Source organism: Phascolarctos cinereus, unplaced genomic scaffold, assembly GCF_003287225.1.
Source record: "Phascolarctos cinereus isolate Bilbo 61053 unplaced genomic scaffold, phaCin_HiC Scaffold_7;HRSCAF=346, whole genome shotgun sequence".
Lineage (NCBI taxonomy): Eukaryota > Metazoa > Chordata > Mammalia > Diprotodontia > Phascolarctidae > Phascolarctos > Phascolarctos cinereus.
The window spans coordinates 156,669,011-156,694,604 of record NW_027556180.1 but is presented as its reverse complement, the minus strand read 5'-3'; the positions used below and the strand labels follow the sequence as shown (position 1 = coordinate 156,694,604).

The 25,594-nt window shown below is 37.1% G+C and overlaps 1 long non-coding RNA gene across 1 annotated transcript in view; it reads right to left on the bottom strand.

The window, feature by feature from the left end:
- Positions 1 to 254: 254 nt before the first annotated feature.
- The window catches only part of LOC144454847 (uncharacterized), a 112,475-nt gene continuing 87,135 nt past the window's right edge, over positions 255 to 25,594 (bottom strand). Inside the window, exon 4 of the long non-coding RNA XR_013483409.1 lies at positions 255 to 319. This is a non-coding gene — a long non-coding RNA (uncharacterized LOC144454847). The remainder of the gene's footprint in view (positions 320 to 25,594) is intronic.

Below are 25,594 nucleotides of genomic sequence, written 5' to 3'. Positions count from 1 at the left end.
AGTGTAGAGCAGGGGAAATTAAGTCAGCCAGATACTAGATGTAGAAGATGGCAGCTTCTGGTTCACTATGACTACTATCAATTCACAATGCCATCACCAAGTTAAAAATAGATGAGGAAAAATGGATGCAATTGCTGCTTAAATTAAATATTGTACTTCTATTCTGTGATTGTCATTTCACCTAATTCTCTCATTTTTCAGATGTAGAAACTGAAGCCTAAAACCTGGAGTTACTGTATCAGTTAGCTACAAAATTGATGAGTCCAAAGTTGAACTTAAAGATTATCTTGTCCAATTCTCTCATTGTAGAGACAAGAAACTGGAGTAAGAAAAAAAGGGGAGAAATGTATAGAATAAATGAAGTTAATTATGAAAATAAAACTAATCTTGTAGTGTAAAATAAGATTGGCAGGCCAAAAAAAAAATAAAGGAAAACCAATAGAGGACTATGATTTCTTTACCTTCTGAATCATAGTACAATATCCCTTTCAATATATAACAGATAATTTTCATATACAGTATGACCTCATGGTTCAGAAAACACTTTCCTTATAATACCTCATTTTACCCTTATGATATCTTAATGCAGAAGATAGGACAGTATTATTATGCATATTTTAGATGAGGAAATTAACACTCAGAAAGATGTATTTAATTATGTATACCATATCTAATAGATGAAAGAACTGGAATTTGAATTCAGGTCATCTCACTCCAAATGTACTATAACATTAAATTGATTCATGGGACAAAAACAATGCAATAGCTAGTTCAGGAAAAAGCTATAGACAAAAAGACACCTTTAGAAACACTTTGAACAAAATGACTCATGGAATTCTTGTGGGCTAGGTAGAAAGAAGTGCTATGATAATATAGTTAAGTGGATTCCTAATAAATTGAATGACCATACTCAAACAATAGATAACAATGAGTCTATGATATTTTAGAAGTAGTTCTCCAGTTGATTGCTCCAAGGATCTGGCTTTGAATTTCTGCTGTACAATACAATGATTTGGATGTCATATCCAATGGAATCCTTATCAAATTTCTATATTACAATAAATTAGGAAAGGATTAGATTACACATTGGATGATTAAGTAAGGTTCCAAAAAGATCTAAACTGGCTATAGCATATCTAACAAGATGAAATATAAAAGAGACAAATGTAAAAGGAATACATTTAGGCTCGAAAAATCTGGGCTGCAACTGCAGTTGGAAAAATGGCCTAAGTGAATTGCTAAATGGCTAGATGGGATACGAAGGACTATTTTTTTAATGACAGCAGTTCATTACTAATATTACTTAGCAAGAGCCAGAAAATATACATTCCATTAACTCAGTATTGATTAAGGTACTTATTACTGGATTGTGAGGTAAGCTTTGTTCTGCAAAATATTTTTTTAAGGAAATAAATGTTAAGAAATGTAAAAGGATATCAGAGAACAGCCACTAAAAATATTCAAAGTTTTATAAAATGTATTCAAGAGTGGGAGGAGAAAAAAAGGAATGTGAGAAAGATTACTTGGCATGGAAAGGAGAAGGGCAAGAGATGTTATTCAGTGGTAAGGAAAAGGAAATGTCTATTCATGTGTTCACCATGAGTTGTGGATATGCTGAGTTTAAGATATCTATAAGATATCCACATCTGGAGATTCAAGACTGGCAATCAGGAAAGAGGTGGGGGATAGACAAAAAGATCTGAAAATTTTCTGCATAGAGATGATAATTAAATTCTTGGGAGTTGATGAGATCAACAAGTAAAATAAATATAGGAAAGGGAAGAGGGCCCAGGGCAGAGATTTGGGAGACAACCACAGTTAGCAGGCGTTATTTGGATGACAATCCAGATGACTGACTACGAACTTGGGGTTTTGGGGTGGCCAACATTTTAACTTACACCATGTGTATGCCTGGGAAATACAGTCTCCAGTTGAGAGCTAATGCTCCTCTCCCATGCTATTTTCTCAGACACATTATAATAATATTCTTGTGGCTTTGTCTGCCTTGTGTGTGTCATGAAATCCACCCTGAGGGCATTTTCATGACGGTTACTAGCACACAAAAGCAGTTTCAGGATTTCACCTTGCACATGTTTCTGTGGCTTGTGATACAGAATAGAGACCCTCTGGTGTCTAATTTAAACCATGCATAAGCATTACCATTAAAATAAAATAATAAACTAGCCTTCAGATAAAACTCCTTGTTAGCACTATACTTTTGTCACAGTTTTTATTAATATTTTTGTTTGGGTGAAATTATGATGGAAAAAAATTTGTTGTTTAAAAAGATCTTCATGGAATATATTCCAAGAAAGATGGCATGTTTAAAACCTACTATACTAAAGAGAAGTGTGCCTGTACATGAATTAGTATAGTGTTCATGTTAGGGAGGTCAAAAACTGTTCAGTTAAATAATATAACCCCTTCTTTCAGGTTACAGATAACTTTTGATTGTGTTTTCTTTAATTAGTGCTTTAAAACTACCGAAGTTTTTCTACTGTGCTTTATTTGTTTCTCTTTTATTTTTTAACTTGCATTTTTTGGTTTGGAACATGATGACCCTTGGCAGTAGTTTTTTTTTTCAGTCACTGTATAGGGTTCCTACAGGATGTTTAAAAGACATTTCCCTTTTTTGCATTTTTCAGTTACAATACTTAAGATACTTATTGAAAGAGACATAATAGTGTCACTTGGAAATCTTTGAAATAGTCCCTCTCTTGGCAGTGTTTTAGCCTTTAATATGGAAGGTATAAAAATAAGAAGTCTACTAGAATTTAGTCTAGTTTCTATAAGAGATGAACAAGATCTACCAAAGAAAATCAATCAATCAATAAACATTTATTAAGAGCTAGCACTGAGGATATAAACAGAAATAATTTAAAATAGAAATATAAATAGAAATAAGTTCACAAGGAGCTTATATTATAATGAAGGACACAACAAGGATATACATGTATGAATTTATACATACATATGTATGTATGGATACATAGATACATATATGTATGTATGTATACACCAAACAAACATAAAGAGAATAAATACAAATAAATGCAAAGGGGTTAAATATAAGGTAGATAGGAAGAGAGGGCACTAGAAGTTGCAGGGAACAGGAAAAGCTTAATGGAGAAAACTATTGGACTATAGTTCAATATATTGGACTTGAAAAAAAGCTAGACTTTCAGATGCAGTTGAAGATTCTGATTGAAAATATGCATCCCACTCATGGGAGTTGACCAGTACAAAATCATGGAGATGGGAGATGCTACATTGAATAATGGTAATGGAGAGAAGGCCTGTTTAACTGGATTTCAGATTACAGGAAGGGGAGTAATATAGAATGAAGTTTGAAACATAGATTGGGCCAGATGCGAAAGATTTTAAAAGCTAAATAGAAGAGTATATGTTTTATCCTAGAGGCAATTGGGAACCACTGGAGTTATTGAGTTTATAGTTTGGGCACTGAGATATTAAGTGAATTTCCCAGGGTTTCAAAGTCAGTGTGTGTCAAAGATGGTATTTGAACTAATGTGGAAGCCAGGTAACTCTCTGTCCACTTTTCCATGTTGCTTCAGTGGACAGTTCTTTTGGGGTCATTTCTTATTGAGTTTTCAGGGCATACTTGTTACAATTAAAACAAAAATCTTTTAGATTAAAACACAAAACAGTAGGCTGTAGCTTCTAAAAAGGTTAGAACTTACAACTTCCGTGAACCAAGATAGAGGAGTAAGCAGTAAGTCACTGTAACTCTCCCATATTCACACCCAAACAACCGTAAAATAGCACCCCAAAATAAGTCCTATAACAGCAGAACCAGAAAAAAGATGGGATAAAACAACATTTTAGCTCTAGAAACTTGGAAGATCAGCAAGAAAGGTCCATCTTACTTGAGTAATGGGGGAGCACAGTCCAGAACAGGAAGCATTCCAACAAGCCAGCAGCAAGCCCCACCTCAGCTGAGATCCTGAGTCCCAGTGTGGCAGAGTGGGCAAAGGCCAACACCAGGACTCCCCATGTGCCTTAGCATAGCCAGAGGAGCCAGCACACTCCAGCTCTCAGAACTACCATGTGCTTCTGTGTAGCCCCAGGCAAGCAGGCATCCTCCAGGGACCAGACCTCTGCATGCTCCAGCACAGCTCTGGGCAACCACCATATTTCAGTGTAGCCCTGGGGAAATGCAGAAATACCATAGTACACTCCACGCACCACCTCTAGGAACCCAGATCAGTGCCAGGTAAGCTGCCAGATCCCTGTAGCCTCCAGAAGCACCAGCCACCCCCACCCTATCCCACCCACTCATTGAAGCACTAGAACCGAGGGTCCCCTGTGGGCTTTGGGAGTTCATTAGTGTAGAACCAGGTAAATAGCCAGGACCTGCAATCACTGACACAAGAAACCTGAGATAGTGCCCCTTCCAAAGCTCAAATTTAAAAGAAAGGAAAAAGGCCAAAAAAAAAAAAAGATGAGCAAAAAACAGCAAAAAAAGAATCTGCCCATAAAAAGTTATTATGGTGACAGGTAAGACCAAGACACAAACTCAGAAGAAGACAAGAATATCAAAAAGTTAGAACTTCTCAACCTCAGTCAGTTATTAAATAATTAGGAACTAGCAATCATTAAGCTCCCACTATTTGCCAGGCAATATGCTAAGCTGTGCTCAAACTTCTCAGTAGCAGTCTCTACAGAGACAAATAAGAGCTATTAAGAAGACATCTTGGAGATTCCTTTGGGTTTTCAAATGCCCCAGGAGTCTGACATGTTCCTTATAACCTGGACACCCTTGTATGTTTATTCAAAGCAGGTATGGGATTAATCTAACTATTGCTGTCTGGTGTAAGGAGTATGAATAGACTTTGGCACAGGTAATTTGAAAAGTGGCTAATGTGGTGTCAGCCTTGCATTCTATGAGTGGGAGGCAAATCTTGCCAAATTCTGAGGTTAGGCTCAGAGTGCCAGGAGGGAAAAATCCCTTTATGTAATGGAAAGGTTGATGAAGCCCATATACTATTGTTGGGACTGCAGACAGCCAAATCCCTGCGGCAATGAGGTGGAGCCTAATAGCTCATGCCATCCAGTTTGGCAGTGTAGATATAGCCCACAAATGTTCCTTAGCATTATAGCTCTTTGGTTTGATCATTATGGCTTTTAATAGAGTCTTTTCAATCCAGAGGCATGAGTTTAAGTTCTGAGCTTCCAAGTAGAACTTTATAAAAAAGTATTTTCCATCACATTTTCTCCAGAAGTATCCATAATGATTCATACCTTTCATGTGCCCCAGAAGACCAGGCTACCTACTCAGTTGCTACACTTGTGAGTCACTTGTGCCTAAGGTTTTGTCTTATACCAGATGTCCCTATACTTTTACATCCTAAATATGCCAGAAAAGGTAAAGAGACATTAAAATTGCTTCCAATAAATAAGCTTACAGGTAGTATATCCTTAAGATAAGTTCACACTTCAAACATCCTACAAGACTCACAACTGCCACAGTAAACAGTGAAGATAAAACCATAGAGATGCTTGAAGAAACAATTATGATTGAGTAGGAGAAGTGAAGAACAGAAAACCTTTTATGACTATCTTGACATGGTGACTGCAGCGGCCAGCTTGCTAAATGCCGACACTGAAGTAATGGCACTCAGCAGGCCTATGTCAATGGCCAAGGCTTGGTCTGACCCATGAAATGCATTTGACCACCTGTGCAGATCAAAGTCTGTGCCTGAATGATCATATGATGGTGAACATTCTAGGCTGCAGGAAGGCCTTCTTCCTGTTGAGTCTGGCTTGCTAAGTTGTTTCCAAGTGCTAATGTGCTGACCTTTGGAGAACTCCCAGGGGTAATTTCATGTAATTTCATAAAGCTTCTGCCCTTGGAGCTGTCTGGTGCCCTGTCCTGTGTGATCCATATAGCTATATCTGGGTATCCTTCCTATCTTCTAGGTGGACCTAAACCTGGACAAGGTTATCTCATCATTGGTCCTAAGAGAACAGGATTTTCTTATTAAACTCTACTTGCTTATCCATACTGTTAAAAGAAAGAAGCCATTCCTTAGCAACACCAACTAGCAAAGGTGGGTGAATCAGAAGCTTTTCTCATAAGCTTGCATCTGGGACAGATGGGTATACTTGCGTTCAACTTTAATGGGGATGAATGACGACATTGTGACAATGGTGTAGTAAATGGAGTGTCGGACCTGAAATCAGGAAGACATGAGTCAAAATCCAGCCGCAGAAAATTACAGGCAAGTCATTTGACTTCTCCAAAACATCATCTGTAATTGGGAATTCTAATAGCACCTCCCTGTCAGGGCTGTTGTGAGGATGAAATGAAATATTATTTATAAAGTTTCTTGCAGATCTCAAAGTATTATATAAACACTATGTCTTAATGCTTTTATTGTTGTCGATGTTGTTAGAGTTGTTGCCGCTCTTGTTCAGTCATTTCAGTCATGTCCGATTTTTCATGACATCATCTGGGATTTTCTTGGCAAACATACTGGAATGGCTTGCCATTTCCTTCTCCACCTCATTTTACAAAATGAGGGAACTGAGGCAAGCTGGGTTAAGTGACTTGCCCAGGATCACACAGCTAGTTAGTGTCCAAGGCCAGATTTGAACTCAGAAAGATCAATCTTCCTGACTCCTGGTTTACCTTGTGTTCACTCTACCACCTAGGTGCTCCTGTTGTTACAGAAGGAAAACTAAATGAATCATAGGTTATCAGAATCTTAAAGGACCTCATCACAAAACCATCAGATCATAGATTTACAATTGCAATCAGCCTTAGAGATTTTCTATTATGATCCACCCATTTTTTATGAGAAAACTGGGGATCAGTGAGGTTCAGTGACTGTCCTAGAGTCACTGGTTATGTGTCACAGGCAGGATTTGAACCCAGGCATTCTTGAATTTGAGTATAGCACTCTATTTACGTACATATGCCAAAGGTGAGACTTGAACCTTGATCTTCCTTGCCCTAAAGTGATCTCTCTACCATTTTGCCATGCTGTCTTCCTGAACAGCCATATAAACCCATCCTTATTGGAATAGGAAATTTCATCCAAGATCACAGAATCATAGATTTGGAGCTGTAAGAGATCTTAGAGATATCAGAATAATAGAATCCAGGTTTTTCTGACTCTACAACCATCATCTATTGACTGAACAATACTGCATCTTTAGGGCTTTATGTTTATTTCAATTAAATTTCATCTTGATCCATTTGAACATAATTCAAGTGAGCTGAGATTGTTTGGGCATTGATTCTATTCTTCATGCCCAATAAAGAGAAGAAGAAATGGAGTTTTGTATCCTTTTGATAACTCCTGTTTTATGTAAAACTGCTACTACTTTTCCCGAAGCTGGCAAGGATATAACTGAAAAGGTCAGTGTGCTACCCAGAAGGTCTTTCTTCAATGACTACATCTGAAAAGAGTTATAGGATGGCAATGGGATAAATGACCTCTTAAAGTTCCTTGTAGCTATCTGACTTTAACATAAATGTTGTGGGAAATGCTAAAGACCAAAGGAAAAATAAGATAATTCAAAGGCTGTGATGGCAGTTGAGTGTACCTTACAATCTAAGATAAGTCATTTAGGGTTAGTCTGTGAGACACTTGGACTTTCAACAAATGTATTGTTCAGCACAACATTTAGCAATCAGGTCATTCTATAATATTATATTGTGAAAATTGTAGGGAACACTGGATTTAACTCATTCTCCCAAGCATCCTCAACAGAAACAAAGACATGACTGCCATATTGAATAGTAGGTTAGAATATTTTTGCAAAATCCAGCTCAGATTGAAATAAAAGGAAAGAATTTTAAAGGAGGGTTATCAGAGGGAAAAAAAAATTGTTTATGAAGTAATTTGCAAATGCACATTGTTATGGAATGTTATGGAATGCTAAATAATAACACATGTTGTGAATTTATTGAGAATAATTCTCTTTGTGTTAATAACTAAAACTACGTAAGTCATCTCTCTCAATATGTCAACTCCTTTACAATAACTGATGAAATGGTTTGGAATACTAACTCCAGTGTTATATTTGAATCATTAAATGTGAATAAGTCTAAGAATCTCTTTATAAGTCTTAAGAAAATAGTGTTTTAAGAATGTGGAGAAAAGTTTTACTTGATCCAGATATATTTTGGCATTTGAAATTCTGAGATACTCAAGCAATTTGTATACCTACTTTACAGAGTACAGATAAAAGGCCATTTCCTGCTGTCTCCTCCTTCAAATTTTCTATGTTTTACTTACTATGCTTTAAAGTGTTTTGTTTATTATAAGTATTTTCAAATAATTAATTAACAAGTACATACTATGTGCCAGGTACTGGACTGAGGCAGCTGGGTGGTACAGTGGATGGAGTGGAGTTGGGAAGATTCATCTTCCTGAGTTCAAATCTGCTCTCAGGCACTTACTAGCTGTGTGACCCTGGGCAAGTCACTTCACCCTGTTGGCCTCAGTTTTCCCTTCTGTATAATGAGCTGGAGAAGGAAAGGGCAAAACACTCCAGTATGTTTGCCAAGAAAACCCCAAATGAAGTCACTAAGAGTCAGACACAACTGAAATGACTGAACAACAAAAACAACAACAGGTACTGGGCTAGGTACTAGAGATACAACAGAAGTGCAACAGGCCCTGTCCTCAAGGAGCTTACATTTGTATGAGTGTACACGTATACTATGCAATAGGGCAGCAGAGTGATGATATTTAGTCAGTCCCTTTTCGCCTCCAACCCAACCCTTCTACTAACTTATTACCTAAATGGATTTCCTCGTATAATCATTATCCCTCTGCCTTGGGAAGTTATAATAAAAAATATTTAAAATTCTATTTTTTTAGGTATGGGTCAGGCATTGTGCTAAGTTCTTTGCAAATATTATTTCAATTGATCCAAGGCAAAGATAAGAAGAGGCTGAATGTTAAAAATTGGAGGTGGCTAGAACAAAAAGATGTGGAGGAGAGAGGTGTGTAGGAGGGATGAGATTGAGAATGAGAATTTATTAAGTACCTATTATGCACCAGGTACTGTGCTAAGCACTTCACAAATATCTCATTCTATTGTCATAGCAATACTAGGAGGTAGGTGGTATTATTGTTTCCATGTATATTTGAGAAACTGAGACAGACTTTCCCCAGAGTCAGATAGCGAGTGAGTGTCTGAGGCAAGATTAGAGTTCATGCCTTGCTGATTGCAGCCCAGGTACTATCTGGCTACCAGGCAGTTAACTTTGATTGAACTATAGAGTATGGGAAGAAGAATGATGTAGAATGAGGCATAAAATATAGATTAGGGTAAGGTTTTGAAGGTTGTAAAACAGGGAGCCACATCAGGAGGCTATTGTAATAGTCTAGGTGAGATATGACAATATCCTAAACTAAGATTGTAGATGTATAAATAATGAGAAGAGATCAGATGTGAGTGATGGTTGAGGAGGTAGAGATGCAGGACAGGGCTGCTACATGTGGTATAGATGATGATGATGATGATGATGATGATGATGATGATGATGATGATGATGATTATAGAGACAAGAAAAAGAGAGAGTGGAGATATGAGAGACAGAAAAGGAGAGACAGAGGAGAGAGAAGAAAGAGAAGAGAGAAGAAAAAAGGAGGAAAGAAAAGGGAGAGGAAAGAGATGAAGAGAGGAGAGATATAAGAGAAAAGAGAGGAGAGAGGATAGGAAGAGAGAAGAGAAAAAAGGAAGAGAGGAGAGAGAGGAAAGAAAGAGAAGAGAGAGAAAACTAGGAAAGAGGAAAGAAAGAAAGACAGAAAGGAAGTAAGGAAGGAAAGAAGGAAGGGAGGGAGGGAGGGAGGAGGGGGGAGGGAGAGAAATAAGGGAGGAAGGAACATAGGTGGATAGATAAATAGACAGATGGAGGAGAGATTAAAGAGAGGAGAAAGAAGAGAAAAAGGGAAGAGAGGTAGAGGAGAGAGAAGAGAGACAGAAGAGAGGAAGGAGAAAAAGAGAGAAGAGAGGAGAGAGAGAAAGGGAGAGAGAGCTAGAAGAGAGGAAAGGAAAAGAGGAAAGAAACAGGAAAGAAAGAAGAGAGAAAGGAAAGAGAGAGAAGAGAGAAAAGAGAGGAGAAAGCTGAGACAGAGATAGGGACACAGAGAGAGACAGAGAAAAAATATGTATGGAGTGCAGGCAAATATAAGCAAGGAAGATAGCCCCTATCCTTAAGAAGTTTACATTCTGAAGGTGGAAGATCACACAATAAAAGACAATGAGGAGCTGGAAGGAAACAAAGGTTCCCACATAGGGAAAAAGCAATTACTAAGGAGAAAATGAAGAAGGTAAAAGAGGAAGAAAAGGAAGGGCTAAAGCAGGAAGAAAAGAATTCCAGGGCATTGAGTCATTAGTGAAGTAGAGTTAGGCTGAGGTCTCTTTTGAATTAGAGGTCTGGCCAGGCAGTCACAAATCTGAAAGTAGGGACTTTGAGTGGAGGTTTCTCCAGGCTGTTAAGGCTGGTAAAATATCTAATAGACAGTTAGTGATGCCAGACTGGAATTTAGGAGAGCAATTAGGGCTAGATATGTAGATCTGGAAGTCATATACATAGCAATGATAATTAAGCTCAAGTGAATTGACAAACACACAATATTAGAGTATAGAGAGAGAAGACTAGAGGGAGCAGAACACAGCCTGGAGTACCCACAATAAAGGACATGATAAGCATAATGACAGAGCAAAAGAGGACAGAAGGAAAAGCAAGAAAGAGCAGTATCACAAAAACTCAGAAAAGAGATAATATTGGGAAAGGAAAGGGTAATTAACACTGTCAAAAGCTGCAGAGGTCATCAAACATGGAATTGGAGAACACCATCAGATGTACCAATTAAGAGGTAATTGGTAACTTTGCAGATAGTTTCAGTTAATCCATGACAGCAGAAAACAGATTGCCGAAAAATAAAAACTGTGTTAAGTAAGAGGAAGCAGAAGCAACCAAAATAGACCACACTTTTATTTGTTTGACTATGAAAGGGAGGGAGGGAAGATATAAGATGATGTCTTGAGTAGTTTAAGTATAAGGGTTTAATGCGTATTCATTATTGCCATTTTTTAAAATTTAAGGTGTTTTTTTTAACAAGTGCTACTTTATGTGAAGGTGGAAGAAGATAGTCACCTATACAATGTGATTATTATTTGAAAGGGGTCAAAAGACCCTGCCCACCCCTAAATGTCTACTACTGATTTACCATTGTCGGATCTTCCCACAGTTATAGCTTAAACCACAATGGTTAGAACAAAATGTCCAAGTGTCCCTTGGAATGTAGAGTTATTGTTTGTTAATTAGTTCAGATTCATATATCATAATAGCTAGGTGGTACCTTGGGCCCTATGAGGATAATTTACAGAACAGGTAATTGAAGAGATAGTTCCAAAGGAGATTATACGGGAATTAACTGGAAAAATTTAGTACAAGCGGTAACACAACAGCTATGGGCTATGGAGATCTGACTTAGCATAATGGGAAGCCTTAGGTGAAGGGATGATGGGAGTGTGAAGAAAAATAATCCAAATGCAAATTGCATCTACTACCCAAATATCCCCAGAGTTGCCCAGATTATCCTCTTTAGGCTTGTTTTCCAGCTAAATGAAAATTAGGGCATGAATTATTACAGTAGAAAGAATGTTGAAATTGGAGTCAAAGGACCTGTGTTCAGATCTCAGCTCTCTTGTTTCCTGTTTGACCTTCAATGAGGCATACCCTAATCAAGAGCAGCATCTGGGTTAGCTGGATGACCCCTGAGGTCCCTTCCAGCTCTACATCAGAAGCAGTGAAACAATTCTATTTTATAAGTAGAAACATGGCTTGCCCGGAGTTACTCAGGTCAATACTGTTGCTGAGTCTTGGCATTCTACTCCACTCCAGTTCATTCATTCACTCTACTACCCAACAATGGCTCCATGAGTTATTGGTCTCAATAGTCATTAACTCCATGCCATCTTGTATCCTTCCCCCCCAGCTACTTCTGTGCTTGACCCTGAGCTATTCCCCAACCTTTTTGGTGGGGAGGGAGGAAAGCTTTTTTGGGCTTTGGACTTCTGCCCTTTCTCAAACTTGGCTCCACAAATCCATCTGGCAATTAGCTCTTACACACTGGGAAAACAATGTGAGTGAATGAACTTGTCCCAAGTAGTAAAAATCCTCATTTATAGCTCTCTGCTACCCTCAACTGGGCCATGGATGCTACAACCTTCCCCCTCTCCAACCCAGTTAACCCCTTGTACCCTAGCCTCCCATGTTTCCAGAGAAACTTTAATGGGACTTGACTCCCCTTACCACTGTTTGATATTTTCCAACCCTAAATGTTAATTTCACCTTCTGAGAGAATTCCAGTAAAGATGTGCTGAAGCCTTCAAACATCAAATAAGAACCTATTATTTTGAAGATTCAGCAGTACCTTCCCACTTACACCCTAGAAGTAAAATTTATTCTTAAGCCCAAAGCAAATGTTTTAGGTGAGTTATTTGCAAGGGTTTATAAGGTGATGACACAGCTTCAACTCTCGCATCATAAATGTGCCACCATCATAATCCCTGTTTAATTGCTGTTTATTAGAAATGAATTCTCTCAGCATTCCAATGGGACAATTTTCATTTCTGTGTCAGTGAAGTTTCCTCTTACAGAACCTTTGCCCCCAGCTACCAATGATAATATAGTAGATATGTACTGATCCAGAGACCACAGAGAGCAACACCTGGAATGCTGGAGGCAATGTCTTTGTTGAAGTGCAAAACTCAAGTAAATAAAAACTACAGAGTAAGGAAGAAAAGAAAAAGTCACTGAATCTTCAAAAAGCAAATATTTTATAACTTTATTATATCAAGAAATATTCATGAGGTAACATTATCCACCTTCTGACCAGATACCCTATCCTTGGGAGGAGTGACAGCTAATTAGAATTAACAAGGCTAATAATTTCCCCCTATCCAATTTCTAGCAGCTCACATGAAGCAGATTGACAAGGGAGACACACAGCAAACAAAGGGAGTTAAAACAACTCATTTACACCTCTCAAGAGCAAAACATAGTCAAGGTCAACCCAAAACTGAGTGAATTTTAGGACAATCTTGCCACACAATAACAGCTGGCCTGAATGGAATGTCAAGGGCTCCATTTTCAGGGTTCCCCAAGATTTGGAAATTGAGCAAATTAATATTATTTTCACTAAATGGATTCTCTATACCTAAATGCTTTGAAATAAACACTGGAGATAAACAAAACTGGTGCTAACAAAATGAGGCAATTCATTATAGCCAAAGAAGGACATCACCACCAGGATAGGAAGTTGAGATTTTAAAAAGTAGAGTAATCAATTTCCATCAGAGCTGGTTTCAAGGTCAGATGTATAAGACCAGCCATTATTTTCTCTTTGCTACCTTTGGCAGACATTCCACATGGCTCATCCATAAATAATTAAAACCAAAGTAACTGCTGCTTTAGCTTTACTAGAGCAGAGCAAAATACAGGTTCCAACATTTTATTTCACTTTGTGCTTTAATAAAAAAAGGAAACAATGAGTATTAAGAAATGGCTTGCTCTTCCCTGCATAAACAATACAAACTTTTTCTTTAAAACATTCACAATGCTCATTTCCATCTGCACTATTCTAAACTGTTTGAGCAAATTGAGACAAATTACAAAAACAAAAGCCCAGTACACATAACAACCAGCACGAAATCATTTAAATGTGAAGTAACCTGTGAGCTGACAATGGTGAGTCATCACGATAATGAAAGGTTTGGGGGAATTCATGAGGAAATGACAGTTTCAACTTTTGCAATGTGACCAGCTTTCCCAAAGCAGCAGAAAGGTCTCTACTGGGAACCTTTTGAATCTTCCACTTTGGATTGACTTTAGGGGGAGAATATTTTGACCCCATTCATAATTCAGAAAATGGGATATATGAGGTGGGAACTGGACTCAAAAAGTTCACTTTAGTCAGAATTTTAATTTCTTAAGGGGAATGATTTTGGCTCTCTATTCATCACTCTTACAAATGTATTATTTAATTTATAACAGATGCACCTCTGGAACATGTACGCACAAAATAAATATAATTATTGCCCCAAACCAATATCTATCATATGAATGCTCGTATACATATTTGGAGACATATTGATTTTGTGTTCATACTCTTTTGCCTAGCGTTCTTGTCCAGAGGCACGAAAGTCCAATTAGATTACAAGCATAATAAAATGATTTTAATTCTGAATAAACTAAATTTAAAATCTATACTTTGCCTCAAGATGAAAAGGTATCCATAAAGATTAAGAATCTAGAATAAAAATAACTTTCATATTTCTGTAGCTCATTACTTAGATTATCAAATTTGGTTCTCTGGATGGTAGGTAGGGGAGTCATTATTATGGTCAGTTTAAGGTTCAAGGAATTGAGACACAAAGCAATTAAGTGGTTTGCCCAAGGTCACAAAGCTGGTAACTGGTAAAGCTCAGATCCAGATGGAGGCCTTTTGATTCCAAAACCAACTACTATCCTACTATCACCATGGTTGCCCTCTCCAGTCTTTCAAATTCCTTACATTTTCCAGGGGGTAAAATATTTCATCACTAAATCAGGCAGAAACAAGCTAAAAACATGCAGTGGGGGAACCATCCATTTTCTTCTTATCCTGCATGGGAAAGACAAAGCAAAGAACACACAAGGAGTAGACAGGAGTATTACTGAAAAAACAGCAAGACAAGGAAGATGCTATGTTTTTAATTTGGAAGTGGGCACAAGAGAAGGTAGGAAAAATGATGTTGGAAAATAAGGTCTGAGATTGTTTTTAAAAAGGTAGAAGGGACCAAAATCTTATAGGGTATTCAAAACTTCACTTCCATAATTCATAAATACTTTCTGGAAGAGGAAATGCGAAGGTCCTGGATATGTTAAATGCCAATCAACATTCTCCCATCCCCACTGCCATCCCCATCCCTCCTAAATGAAATTGAGTAAGACTTGGTAGATAGAAAATTATTATTCACGGATAAAGCAGTCATTTGATAGTCTACTGCTGGTATGAAGTGATATCATCTACTTCTTAATTAAAGGTCAGAATATATGCCAAATTAGAAAGCGTGATAAAAATAAGAAGACTCTATTTGTGATCATGGATGTGTCAACTCAGTAGGGTCAAATAAGCATTGGACTCTGAGTAGGAAGGAACTAAAACTAAAAAGGTATTAACACTGAGTATCACCATTACTTAGAGAATTATTTAAATTATTTAAAAGTCACGGCAAGGAAGAGGACCAAAGATCCTAGAAACCGTCTCAGTTGGCAAACACTTGATCTCATTGCCAAGGAGGCACCAGGCAGCCAAGGTCATCACTAGTATAAAATGTAAAGTCCTTTGTAAAATACTGTAGAGAAGGAAGATAAAAGTCCATGATCAGTATCACCTCGCAAAACAGCAAAAGGCAATGCGAAGAAAAATGATTCTGCATGGAACTTGGCATGAGATCAAGCTAAGCTAGATCAATCCAAAAATACTTGAAGATGAAGCTAAACAGACATGAAATGATCATATTACAGTAATGACCTATTTTTAATCTGCGATTATAATGGAATCACTACTTTTTGGACGGTGCTGCTTCAGGACCCAATATAATGTGTGTAAAAGTAAGGAGAGGCATGGAAAGATATGACGAAAAGGAGTATTATTAGATTTGACAAAATAGACTCAAACTCACAAATTGCCAGGCTCAGAAGATAACTCATTTATTATCTGGCCCAACTCATGCCTGAACAAGGATCTCCTCCACAATATTTCAGACAAATGGGTCATTCATTTCTTCTTTAAAGAATGGGAAGGAATCTGTTACTTCACAAAGCAAACCACTGCTCCACTTACGGATAACAATATTTGTTTACATATATGTATATGTATACATATACATACATGTATACATGCATGCATACATTCATGCATAAATTGAATGTAATCTTTTAGAAATTTCTCCTCTTTTCTTCTAATTTTATCTCATGGGAAAAGCAGAGCAAATATAATCCTTCCCCATGACAGCCCTTAAAATACATGGCACTGGCTATAATGCCTTTCCTAAATCATCTTTTCTGTAAGCTGAGCATCCCTAGTACCTTCAGTTGCTCCTCAAAATTCTAGTCGCTCCTTTGGATGCTCTCCAATTTCTCATTATCCTTCCTAAAATTGGGTCATTTAAAACTGAGTAGAGTATTCCAGATAGCAACTGATCAATGCAGAGTTCAATGGAACTATCATGTCTCATGTTCTAGCCATTTTCTCTCTGTTGTAATGTAAGCATGAATTAGCTTTTGCAGTTGCCATATCACACAGTTTGCTCATATTAAACTTTCAATAGCCTTCAAAAATAATATTTTTATTCAAATGCTGTCTATCCCCATTTCCTAAATCTAATACAATTAGCTTGAGTTTTTTAGCCCAAAATAGGACTTTGCATTTATTTCTTATTTTTTAATTCACTTAACCCAGCATTCTAGCCTACTGAGGTATTCTTGGATACTGTCTGTCATCAAAATGATATCTATTTCTCCAATTTTGTTTTATCTCCAAATCAAATAAGCTTGTTATCTGCAGCTTTATCCAAGCCATTGAATAAAAGTAATAAATAACACAAGGCTAAGTAGAGATCAAGCAGTTATGTGGCACAGTAGATTGAGTGTCAGGCCTGGAGTCAGGAAGATTCATCTTCCCAATACAAAATCTGGCCTCAGACACTTATTAGCTGTGTGACCCTGGGCAAGTCACTTAACACTGTTTGCCTCCATTTCCTCATCTATAAAATGAGCTGGAGAAGGAAATGGCAAACCATTCCAGTATCTTTGCCAAGAAAACTCCACTAAAGGAGGTCATAAAGAATTGGACATGACTAGAAAGGACCAAACAATAACAACCAAAGTATAGATCCCTGAGGCATTCCAAAAGAGACATCTTTCTTCATTGATATTGATAATGAATCACTGTTTCTTATGTATGCTAATTCAATTGCCTCTGAATCCGTGTAAGCAAACTATTATCTATACTTATATATTATAGAAGAAATCTCTCCAACATATGCGATTTTAAAGCCACTACTAAAGCAATTTTTAAAGATCAGTTTTAAAATATCTCAAAGAGGGATGATTATAAGATTTTTTAAAAAAAATCATAGCTCATAGTTTTACCAAAAACAACAAAATGAAGCAACCTAGAATACATCAGCAACTGATGATGATGATGATGACGATGATGATTATGGTTAGGTGGCTCAATGCCAATCCCAGAATCAGGAAGACCTAGCTAGTGTATAGGACTTATTAGGTACCCACAATGTACCAGGTACTATCTAGGCACATTACAAGTATCTCATTTGATCCTCAAAACAACCCTGGAAGGAAGGGGCTACTATTATTTCCATTTTAAAATTGAGGAAATTAGGTAAACGGGTTAAATGACTTATCCAGAATTGCTCATCTAGTGAGTGTCTATGGCCAGATTTGAACTCAGGTCTTCTTGATTCAGGTCCAGAATTCTGCCCAATGTACCATCTCCCTGCTTCAAACTTGGAATTCATACGTCTAATTTCCCATAATAAAAAGGTACCTTTGCAATAATATATCACCATATCAAAAGTATACTTGATGATAAAGGAAGACACAAATTTGCATAGATAATTTGCCATGGAGGACCATAACTTTGTGGGTATATAACTTAGAGGTTTATATACTTGTTTTATATATACCTATGTTTCTTCCTTTGTTAGACTAGAAAACTCCTTCAGATTAACTACAGCTTCATTTTTATTGTTGTGTCCCAAGAACTTAGCACACTATCTGGTACACAGTTGGTGCTTAAGAAATTATTGTTGACTGAATGATTGATAGGGAAGATGACACTCTACTGTGCCTATTGTTTGTTGATTTGGGAAGGGGAAAACATTATACTCAATAGAACAAAATGTTATTTTAAAAGTCCTCTTCACACAAGATGCTTCTCTCACTTATTTAAAATATAGTACTCTGGTAGATGCAAATTTGGAGATGCAAATAGTTTTATTCAATTACCTACTTGATTGAAGTGAAAAACAAAACAAAAAACAAGGACTGTGTATTAACTTAGAGTGTTCACCAGTATCATGGAGAATTTCCTTTAAAAATACAGAGAAAAAGATTCTTGATTACCAGCTTCTTACAGAATGAGATAATGTGAAAAAAAATGACATAGATCCTACTCTCAGGTAATGTTTATATTCTGGTAATTAAGAAACAGAGAGAAGGGGCAGCTAGGTGGCTCAGTGGATAGAGCACTGGCTCTGAAGTTAGGAGGACCTGAGTTCAAATCCAGCCTCAGATCAAACACTTGACACCTACTAGCAGTGTGACCCTGGGCAAGTCACTTAACCCCAATTGTCTAAAAGCAAAAAAAAAAAAGAAAGGAAGAAAGAAACAGAGAGAAAGGGAGAGAGAGAGGCAGAGACAGAGACAGAGAGACAGAGACAGAGAGAGACAGAGAGAACTAAGACTGTTTAGAATCTCATAAGTGCAGAGGAGGGTTTCCACAGAGATGGATGTACAGTTTAAGAGAAAAATCAAAATATAATCACATGATGGACATTATTATGGGCCTTTGACCTAATTAGTGTCATGTCTTAGTGCCAAAAAATATGTCAATTCACACCCAATATATTTAATAGCAAGAAGAGTAGAGGTACCCAAAGGAATGAATATATGACAGTTTTTTAAAAATCTTTGACAATCCATTACCACTAAAGGGCTCAAATTTGGCTATTATTTTAAGAATTAGAAAAATATATTCTGGATGGCTTTAAATTAAATTGCAAAACCTGAGAATTTTTTTAAAACTCATTGCTAAGAGCAGAACTCAAAATAAAACCAGAAGGAGATGTTGGTGAGAGAAAGGCAATGTAAAGCTGAAAGCAGAGGACTGTTTGCCCTCCTGAGACTGTGTGTTTGTCTTCTATTTCTGAATGTGTAATACAATTTCATATTGCAACAAGTATAACCTCAAGCAGCTCCATATCACAAAAGTTCCACTAAATGAAACCACAGAAATAAAAAAAGCTTTTATAGTAAAGAATATTTTTGTATGTTCTAGCCTTAAAATCTGTAGGAAAGGGGTAGGTTTGAACATTGACTTTTTCATTCTGCATTCGATTACTCTAAACTATTTTCTGTTCAGATTCTGGGCCTTTTTACTTTTTGCACACTATTGAGCACTCCACTAATGACTCACTCTAACACATCATCATAGGATTTGGATCTTTAAAAAAATCTGCCAGGAGAATACAAGCTTTATCAACCAATCAATTAATAATTATTTATTGAGTGCCTACTATGTCCCATGAACCATGATAAGCACTGGGGACACAAAAGAGGCAAAAGACAAAAATTCTCAATAAGCTTATAATCTAATGGGGATGACAATATGCAAACAAATATATACAAAGCAAGGTATATACAGGATAGAGAGGAACTAATTAACAGAGGAAAGGCACTGGAATTAAGAAGGGTTAAGAAAAGCCTCCAGGTAGAAGCTGGAATTTTTAGCTGGCACTTAAAGGAAGCCAGGGAGGTCAGTAGTCACAGATGAGAAGGAAGAGGGTCCAGGTAAGGAGGCAACTAGGGAGAATGCAGAGGTGAGAGATGGAGTGCCTTTTTGTTGTTGATGATGTTGTTGTGAAATAGCCAGGAAGCCAGTGTCATTGGAGCTAAGAGTATATGTCATAGAGTAAGGTGTTAAGTATGCTGACAAGGTAGGAGAGGGCTGGGTTGTGAAAGGATTTGAATGCTAAATAGAGAATTTCGTGTTTGCTTCTGGAGGCAATGGGAAACCACCAGAGTGTATTGAGTAGGGTGATTGTATGATTGGACTAGTGTTTCAGGAAAACTATTTTAGTGATAAATGGAGTATGGATTAGAGTGGCAAGCTATTTGAGGCGTGCTGACCCATCAGCAGGTTATTGCAATAATCCAGATTTGAGAAGATGAGGGCCCGCGCCAGAGTGGTGAAAGTGTCAGAAAAGAGAAGAGTGTGCATTCAAGAGATGTGGCAAAAGTGAAATCAGTAAGCCTTGGTAACGGCTTGGATTTGGCAGGGGGTAGGGGGTGTGAAAGATGATAAGGAATCCAGAATGACTCCTAGGTTTCGAGTTTGAGAAATTGGGAGGAAGGTGTTGCCCTCTATAGCAATAGGGAAGGTAGGAGTGGGGTAGGGTTCAGTCAGAAAGATAATGGGTTCTTTTCTGGATATATTGAGTTTAAGATGACTACTAGACATCCAATTCAAGATGTATAATAGGCCTTTGGAGATTAGGAGAGAGATTGGAGCAGATTTAAGAAGCACCAGCATAGAGATAGTAATTAAATTCATGTGAACTGAAGAGATCACCCAGTGAAGTAGTATAGAGGGAGAAGAGAAGAGGACTCAGGGCATATCCCTATGAGAGACCTATGTTTAGATGCAGTGATCATTTATATAATACCGTAAGGGTCACAAAACATTTACAAATAGTATATCATTTGTTCCTCACAACAACTCTGGAAGGTGGGTGCTATTACTATTTCCATTTTGCAAATGAAGAAACTGACAGATTTGAAATGACTTGCCCAGTCACATAGATATCAAAGTATCTGAGGCTGGTTTTGAACTAAGGTCCTCCTGATTCCAAGTCCATTGCTTCACTAGCTATCTATAAAACTGAAAAGGTTTAAGATCAATAGAGGACTCCTGATATTTCTATACCAGTGATGGCAAACACTGGAAATACAAAATTAAGCAGAAAATTATCAACCTGCCCTTTCTAAGTTTCTTAAAATTCTTAAATAATGTTCCTAGAGATGCACTCCAACTTCTCTTTCTTCTTAAAATCTGGTGCTCTGAACTGGGTGTAATACTTCAAGTACAGCCTCGTTAGGGCAGAGCAACCTGGAAGAACCACTCCATTCTAGGTTCTGTATTTTAGCCCTTTCTTAACATAGCCAAAAATGAATCAATGAGAAGAGAAGCCTCACTTCTCTCCTCTCTTTTTTCTACATTCACTAGTTTATTTAGATCAAAGTATAGGAATAAATGTACCTCCTATGACTTTGTCAGTGGTCTATGGTCATTAAGGTTAGAGTACTATAGCTACTTATGGTTAAAGGGAATATCTACTATCGCCTTTCTTGGAATTACTAAATTGCAATAAAATGGGAAATATTGGAGGAAAATCCCTACCTCAACATGCTTCCCACTGTGCTCTCTTCACTTTTTCTAGTTGGTCCAGAATGTGCTTGGGTCAAGTAACTGTCATGGGTCACCTAACGCAAATCTCTCTTCAAGCAAAACAAAGAAATCCATGAATTAAAATCAAATTATTAATAACCCACTATGCACAAAAGACTATACTATGGGCTATGTGATGATACACAAAGAAAGTGATCCCTACCCTCAAGGAATATTCATTATAGTGGGAGGGTGGAGGGAATATGGATAGAATGGATATTCTATCTAAGAAATATAAAGTTTATGGAAAGCAATAAAAAGTAATTCCAAGAGGTATAGAATGCTAACAAAATGTGGGAGGAGAGACATGAGGAATGGTCTCATCCAGGGGGAAACACCTAAAACACGCTTTGAAGCAAATCAAGATAATCTTAAATTGGCCATGGAAGATTCTGGTTCTGCCCTACAGCTCCATTTACAGATAATGATGAGAAAGTACAAAGTCTTTTCCGTCATGTGATATATGTGTGTAGATAGATAGATAGATAGATAGAGATAGGGATATAGATATAGATATAGATATAGATATAGATATAAGATATGGATATGGATATAGATATAGATGGATATGGATATGGATATGGATATGGATATGGATATGGATATGGATATGGATATGGATATGGATATGGATATGGATATGGATATGGATATGGATAGAGATAGAGATGGATACAGATAGATATAGATATAGATATAGATATAGATATAGATATAGATATAGATATAGATATAGATATAGATATAGATATAGATATAGATATAGATATAGATATAGATATAGATATAGATATAGATGATATAGATATAGATATAGATATAGATATAGATATAGATATAGATGATATAGATATAGATATAGATATAGATAGATATAGATATAGATATAGATATAGATATAGATATAGATATAGATATAGATGTAGATATAGATGTAGATGTAGATATAGATATAGTTATATAGAGATACAGATACAGATACAGATACAGATACAGATACAGATACAGATACAGATAGATACAGATACAGATACAGATACAGATACAGATACAGATACAGATACAGATACAGATACAGATACAGATACAGATACAGATACAGATATAGATATTTAGCCATAATATGGGACTGGAGAAATCAGTTGCAAAGTTGCAATTTTCATCCTAGAACCTCCCACTCAGTTACTAGACTCAGCAGAACATATAAATCACCGAAGCTATTCTAGCCTGATGAAAAGAAGACAGGTTTCAGAGTCAATAGAGTTGAACCAACTGTGCCTCTTATGTGAGCTTAGGAAAGTCATTTGACTCCTTGGTGTTAGTTTCCTCATATTTTAAATGTTGACAAAAATGTCTGTCCTGCGTATGAGTACCAAATGAGATCATAGATATGAAAGCACTTTTCCAAAGAAAGCATCTTTAAAAAAAGAATACTGTGCCTTCAAAGGGTGCCATTGCTGTAATTTATTTGGTGCCTTTGCAAAAGAAATCTGATTTAAATCTACAGAAATCTTGAGAGGTTTTTTGTTTCTTTGTTTCTTTGTTTTCATAAAGACAGAACCACTCTTATCACCTGATTTTGCCTGAGCACAAAACCTCACCTGTATAGCTCAGTCAGAGAGATTATAGTACATTCATGGGCTAGTGCCCATGACCATTCTCATACGTAAAAACATTTTTGTTGTTTCGTTGCTTTTCAGTTGTGTCTGAAACTTAGTGATCCCATTTGGGGTTTTTTTGAACTACTGGAGTGGCTTGCCATTTCCTTCTCTAGTTTATTTTACAGATGAGAAAACTAAGGCAAACACAGTGAAGTGACTTGCCCAGGGTCACACAGCTAGTAAGGGTCTGAGGCTGAATTTGACCTCAAGAAGATGAGTCTTCCTGATTTCAGGCCTGGCACTTTATGCACTGTACCACCTAGCTTCTCATGGATGCTGTACATTTCCCCATTTTATAGATGAGGAAACTGAGATGCAAAAAGGTTAAAAACAACTTGCCCATGGTCATATAGTTGACAAATGGCAGAGATGGGATTTGGATCAAGGTTTTTTCTCAATTCCAAGTCCAGTTTTCTTCCGTTAAATTTAATTGGCTCTACAAATTTAATTAAAAAAACTGAAACATGATTTTTCCTCTGAATTAATCACTTATATTGTACCATTTCTACTTGCAGCGGGATAGATACAGCCACCTTAAATTGGTAATTTCAATTATCTAATACTTTTTAAAATTACAGCAAATATATAAAGTTGTTTTGAATGTTGAAATTCAAATGAAAATGTAAGTAAATTCAGAACAAAATTTATTAAGTAGAAATATCGTTAAGTACCAAGTGGGAACATAATCATTATTAATGGAAGCAAAGTTCAGAAGAAAAAAAAAGATCATTCTCCTATCGATGAGAACAGTTTTGTTAGTAGGTAGAAAGGGTTCCAACAAGTAGCCCACAAGCCAAATGGACAAATTACTTTCAACTTATTCCATGATCCTTGAGAGGTACCCCTAAAGGCACTTTTAGTCACCTCAGCAATAGTTCCTGAATGTATTCTGTAACCACGTGCATCTGGCGGATAAGGAATGGTTATTCCAAAGTAAGTAACCAATTAGAAAAGAAGTACCAAAATAAAATAAAGAGTGATAGGGTAGTTTGTAAAGTATTGTCACTGAGTGAATGAACCCTTGACATAGAGCAACTCAACTAAACTATGTTCTTTCACCTGTGAAACTCTGTCCTCCTATGAATCCTTTGGAAGGTATCTAGCCAACACATTGGCTCCTTTCTTTGGTATTCTTGCCTAACAACCATCTCACCTTCTTTTCTGGCCATACATTTGTTGAAGGACACACTTTCCACTGCTATTCTTGCTCAGTTCCTGGATGGTAATGGGTTTCAGCCTATTCAAACAAACCTGTCTGGTATGTCTCCTTTGCACAACTTTAAATCTTCAGAGATAGACCCAACCACAAAATGAAAATTTAGTTTGTCTCTATTCCAGTGTCACCACCTCTGTGATCCTATTTGTAGAACTCCAGGATCATGCAGTCCTTCTCTTGCCTACTGAAATGGAAACTATTCAGCACTGGGAGTCTCAAGAATATAACAGATGCTAATGCCCTGTGGCCTCTGTGGTAATTAGCCAGTGTGGGTTAATGGAGAGGGAGTCATGAGACCTGCTCTCTAGTCTCAGTTCTGGCATTGCCTCATTGACCAAGGCAATTCATTTAATTTCCCTCTGTTGTAAATTCCTCATCTGAAGAAGGGGAAAAAAGAAATAAATGTTGAAATCTATTTTCCCCTTTATTTCTGAGATGTTAACAGTAAAGCCATACTTTCAGGCTATGGAGAAACTTTCTACCAAATATTCACCTTAACTTGGTTTTTGCTTAAAAGATGGGAGAAATGATCACAAGATTCCAGATGTCCCTGAGTTAGCTGGAAAAACATGTTGTATCAAAAGGGGCTTTAGGCAGCTGGTGGTGGAAGATGGAGTGTAGTGGGGGGAAGAGAGTCACTCAGCACTTAGGCAACAGGATACCTGGGGGCTATGAAATCTAATCCTGGCTGAAGCTTTTAGGGAGGGGAATTGGGAGGGGATAAAGGAGCAGGAGAAGGAGAAGGAGGAGGAAAACAAATTTCCTCACAAGGAAGCTCACAAGGCTAGTTTGTGGAATTCACATGTGGTACTTTGTACACATTCAATACTACAGAAAAGCTTAGTGGATATGTGAATTTCATTGTTTAAATCTTTTAAAGGTTTTATTTATAATTAATCCTCATGATTTTCCCCAAGATAGACACATACTATAGATTTATAGAGCCAAACTCTTTAAAGGTTGTTTTTTTTTTCTTCTTCAAGAAAAATTGCCACCGTAATTTCTCACTTTTGGCTGTGCAGGCCATTAGCAGTTCCTGAATCTTCACAAAGATTGAGAGCCAAGAGATGAGGGAGAAATTTTCTTTAAATTTGATCCACTCTCTTTTCTTAACAAAAAGTCAGCTTCCAAGTGAGATTACTCATTGGAACAAGCCTTGTGCAGGTATTCTTTGTCAGTGACTTGTTATCTTTAAGATTACATTGCATTAAAACCCACCAAGAAAGCCTGAAATGAACAACTATGATATTTGTCTTGAACTAGTAAAATGGAGCTGGGCTAGAAGGAAGCCAATAAAAATCATTACCACATAAAAGCAAAGCCCAGATGTAATTATGCTTTTCTCAATATCCCCTACCATCCAAAGAAAATACGCTAAGATAGAACCTGTCTAAAATGTCACTGCCATTGCTACTGTCCTTTTTGAA